The sequence below is a fragment of the Rhagoletis zephyria genome, unplaced genomic scaffold (assembly GCF_001687245.7).
Source record: "Rhagoletis zephyria isolate East Lansing unplaced genomic scaffold, Rhagoletis_zephyria_1.1 Rzeph_scaffold_00723, whole genome shotgun sequence".
Classification (NCBI taxonomy): Eukaryota; Metazoa; Arthropoda; class Insecta; order Diptera; family Tephritidae; genus Rhagoletis; species Rhagoletis zephyria.
This window is the reverse complement of record NW_016157807.1, coordinates 517-5,678: the sequence shown is the minus strand read 5'-3', so window position 1 is coordinate 5,678 and position 5,162 is coordinate 517. Positions and strand designations below refer to the sequence as shown.

The following is a 5,162-nucleotide window of genomic DNA, read 5'->3' as shown; positions in this document are numbered from 1 at the left end:
AATAAGCAAGCTATAAGTTTAATTGTGTTAACAAGTTTAGTAAAGCGTTGTTATTGCTTTAACAAGTATTGTAAAGTGTTTCTACTGTATTAGCGAATATTGTAAATTGTTTGTTGTACAATAAAGTTAATTGTACTACAATTTGGTCATCGTTAGCCTTTATTTAACAATCCAGCGATACGAACTGGAGTATTTGGGAAATCCGGACGAGGGTTCAAGGATAATCGTAACAATATCGTCGTTTAAAGTACAAAACCGCGTATCGTCATTCTGCAAAACCGCGTAACTGACATTGGCTGCCAAAAATTGGATTTCCTCACACAAGCTCTTGGCTCAATCCTTATCCATTCGTCCTGAAATATACTAGCCAGAAATGCGATTGCTTTATAAAAAAGAGAACCATTTTGAAAAAGGAGTGTTTTTACCCTCTAGAAAATAATTTCTACAACTTCACATACGCGGTTTTGCATTTTGTTGATACGCGGTTTTGCACTATGTATGCATAAGGCCGGTGTTATGCAGAAATTTTGTTTGGCAAACTGCGTGCAATTGTTGTTGCAGCAAACTCGGAGAGAGCGAGTTTGGCGACTCTCACAGCAAACTAATTTTGTTTGGTCAAACTGCAGCAAATTCGGTGTTGTCATATAAAAACATTTTAGATAACTGTTGTTATACACAAAAATTGCCGTGATACCGAAAGCCAGAGAACTGAATTTATGCTGTAGGAGCTTCAAAGATTAGGGCACAGTTAATTGCCTATACGATATCATAAAAATATATTAATTGTGCGCGTTATGTACATCTGAAATTTTAATTTCGTGTTGGCAATATCCATGAAAACCATAATGAACGTGCAACCCTGTGCCAAACTCGACATAATCACCTCCGAGCAAACTAAGCAGCCGCCATTTAATTTGGCAAACAAAAGTTTGTCTGCATAACACCCCAATAAACACCAAACAAATATTTCTCCAACCTTGGAGAAATTCATAGTTCTCAAGTTGATATCCAACATCATTTTTCAACTCATCTCTAACCGACGCGCAGATACGTAAGAAGTGATAGAGATACGAATTTTTAATTATCAAGTGAAAAACTAAAGCTATATAGAGGGGAAAACTACCAACGAAAAGTAAATAATCTTCAAAGTATCCTCAAATATTCTTGAAAGAAAATAAAACGCGAAGTGAATCAAGTGGCAAAATTACTGTCGGACTGTATACTGTGAAGTGAATTATTGTAATACGATATTGATTAACTACATAATACAAAAGGAGTAATAAAATGAAAAATTAATATTTAAATTCATCTATATGTCGTTTCAATCAAAAAGGTATAAGGTATTTTACTATTTCAATTTCAGTATTTCAATGATATGTTTGAGACCAATTGGAGAATTACATTTGAGTTCAAGTTGAGAACTTGCATTTTCTCAACTTGAGAAACAATCCTTTTTTCATTAAAAAAAATGCCCTTTTTGTTGAGAACGCTATGATCCTCCACTTGAGGTACTGTTGAGAAACAACGTTGGAGATTTGAGAAATACCTTAGTTCTCAACTTAACCTCAAGTTGATCTCAAACCTAAATGTTTATTGGGACCGACCTAACAAAAAGCATAACCATAACAAACGAGAAAAATATCTCCCATACAACGTAATGAAAATTTTTCGCGGTAAGTTTATCGCGATAAGCTGTTGTGAGTGATCGCGAATGGATTACTTGCATCGTTTTTCTCCATTTATGAGGGGCCGACATCGGCAATGATCGGACTTCTCATATTCGAGTGAGAGGAAATTTCTTTGCTTTTTTCGATCGCGAATGAAAAGCAGCGGAAAGTTTTTGTCGATCGCATTCCGAATGTGAGAGATGATAAATTTGTTTGCATTTTTCACTCGCGATAAAAGAATGCAAAAATAGATAGCAATATTATCGATCATGATAAATCTCATAAATGAATGGAAACGAATAATCATAAATGAGAATTTCCGAACCCTGAATCAAAACAAAGAGATAAAGTAATAGATAACACGCAGAGTATTCGTTTTTAAGTTTCTATGTAAGTCAAGTCAAGTCTAAGTCTTGCATAACCGGGCCTTAAAAGCTAGAAAAAAAGAGATTTTAAATGAACATAGCATGTGCAATGTACATTGTGGTACATCATCCTCTTACAGGTACTTCATGATTTGCAGGCCTTACAGCATTTAAACCATATGTAAGGTGTCGTACGGGAACAGCTTCCTGTTAAATCTTGTAAATTCCTTCAAATACTGAAACAGGCTTCATATGTACTCATAGATATATGTACATTTAACTGATTTTTTAATAATGTAAACATGAATGTATAACAAGTAATTTAATAACTATTTTTTTTAAGACAAGCTAAGTTTAAAGTTTCAAGTCTCTAGCTTATCGGGAAGTTGGTTTAAAATTGGTTGCACGATTTCATTACACACTGGTGAAACCTAATCAAAGCTTGTAATAAAACAGTACAATTGATATTGTAACCAGTGTGCGGACTGTACCAGTTTTGTGGTAGATCTACACTTTTTTGCTAAATTGCGTGTCTACCATATCTACCACGGTAAGTTTAAAATTTACCACATTTTACAATTTTGCTCATTTTACAATGTAGACAATTTTGCCATCCTTAATTTTCTGTTGATTTTGTGTAATATCGTGAATTAGACAATTGTGAATACGACATTGGCTCTAATTTTGCATTCCATTTTCTAATTGATTCCTGTTTATTTTCATTACGTGCTAAATTTGCTAGGTGATCAGTGAATTGGTGTAATTCAGCTGCGAAATCAATGGCGCGTATTCCTAGTCCAGCAACTAAGTCGAAACTAACAAAGTTGCAACTTAAATTTAAGTACCAACTTAAAATTTACCTCTATTCATAGTCCCATTTCAGACTTCTAGTTTCGACTTAGTTTACGATATAGCAAAACGAGTGTGAAAATGTATCGATTTTTCTTTACTATATTTTGGAAAAATTACATTTTTATTAAATAATGTCAAGTTTGATCATCCGTTTATGTAATTTTTATTTTCATTGCATGATTATGCAAAAGAATAAGGAATCATTTTCTTGTTAATTGTGCGAAATAGCCAGACAACCGCAGTGATATGAAGTCGATGTTTATCGAAAGCATGCTGTGAGACATACAAATAGTAGATATCTAAATGTTATGCACAAATTTACTTCAAAAGAACTAGCGTGAAACTGACTTATTATTTGAAAATTTATCTAAATTATTCCAATTATAAAATTGTGATGTAGCTTTATTCGAATTGTAATACGCATTTAATTTCATCTTCCGATTAAAATGAATCGATCTTTGTAAATTTTAATTGGAGATTATTCAATATTATCAAAATCACCCTCTACCAACTTAATTTTTACATATTTCGTCTGTTTTCCCTTAATTTGATAAAATACTTCTGACTATGAATATGCGCCAATAGCTTTAGACGGGAGTACACAAAATGGACCAATTTATGAAAACGGGGCATTCCAACGTGACGGGTGGGATATTTTAACTCATTATTGCTCAAACGTTAAGTCATTTCTCTTTAACTATTAGTCTCAAAATCTTAACACTTGAAGTCAGATATCAGATGACTACAAAACTAATAAAGTATAAAACTTAATTATATAGTTTACAGAGAAAATTTACATTTTCCAAAAGTGGCAGGTGGGACAACGATGACACCGCCTCTCTGAGTTTCCGAATTTTAGACAAATTATAAATATTTCGTTCAAAGCGCTTTTCTCGTATGTAGCTAATAGAATGGTAAGGCCCATTTTATGCTTTAATGGCATTATCATATTTGTGACGGGTGAGACGAGTCTGTAGCAGTGGCAATGGCCGACAGAGCAAAGCTCTGGAGTGATAGTCGAGAGATTAAAGATTCGAGCCTTAGAGCAGGAAATTTTTTATTTTATTTTTATTTTATTTTAATTGTAATTTTTTAAATTGTATTTAAAAAAAATCTAATTTGTTTTTTTTAGTATTTGAGTATTTAGATTTTTCCTTATATGAAATTAATTTTTCGCTTTGTAATTTGTATTTAAATTGAAATAATTGACTTACCCTACTCAGAACCAGAAGCAGTAGTCTTCATGCGACGCCACAGCCCACATTTGCCAGGAAAGCAATTAACTTTGTCTTAACAGCACTGACAAAATTCAAAATAATTTAAGGAAATTATTACTTATATTGAGTAAATTTACTCCCTCAAATTAATGGCGCCCTCTTTTTAGCATGAACCTGAATTAAGGAAAAACTTCTCCAATTCAGTAAATTTTCCGTAATATTAAGGAAAAAACAATAACTCTAAAATAAGGATACGTTTTTTTTTGCTTTAAGGAAATGCTTTTACTGAGTGTATTTTTAGTACACAGTAACTCAGCACTGTTTTATAGTCCATGAGGTGTACTTTCTCTTAGGATAATTACTATTTGTAGTATCAACTTAAGTACACAAAAATTGCCTTCAAAACACTTGATGAGAAATTACTATATTAGAGAAAGTCGCACTACGCTTGCGTTTATAACAACAAAAAATATAAAAAATAGTTATAACTAAATCGATAAAAAACGATCCATGTCAACCTGTGGTATCGTCCTCGCTAAAATTACCCTAAGGTAAATGTATTAAGCTATTTATGAAATATATTTTAATAATAAATACTTTTCAGGAGAAAACAAAGCCCTCCAAAACCACTACCGGTGGAAAGTAGTTCCGGAGAAAGCTCATTGTTTTTTGACATACCTACAGTTTTACATTAGTAATATATTTACGTATGTGTGAAAGTCCTGTATCTTTTATAGACTAATAAAAGCAGAGACCCAGAATAATAATTATTTCACGGTGGAGGTTAAAAAAAGTCATCCAAATTTTCGTAAGAATTATAAAAGTTCTTTGATAATAATTATGTGTGAGAAAAACTTTTTAAGTCATCGATAACTATTATTTTAAGACATATATATCTTTTCATAATAATTGTCAGCGAGATAAATATTTTTAGTCTTCAAAGACTTTTATTTTGAGACTTATATTATAAAAATCTTGTCACAATAATTACCATTGAGATAAATATTTTTAATTCTTCAAAGATTTTTATTTTGAGACTTTTATTATAAAAGTTGTTTCAT

General features: G+C 31.9%; 1 protein-coding gene across 1 annotated transcript in view; it reads right to left on the bottom strand.

Moving 5' to 3' along the window:
• The window catches only part of Shal (Potassium voltage-gated channel protein Shal), a 181,392-nt gene extending 177,021 nt beyond the window's left edge, over positions 1 to 4,371 (bottom strand). The window contains exon 1 of the mRNA XM_017613831.1: positions 4,099 to 4,371. The gene's annotated coding sequence lies outside the window, so the exon portion shown is untranslated. The remainder of the gene's footprint in view (positions 1 to 4,098) is intronic.
• Between the last annotated feature and the right edge of the window lie 791 nt (positions 4,372 to 5,162).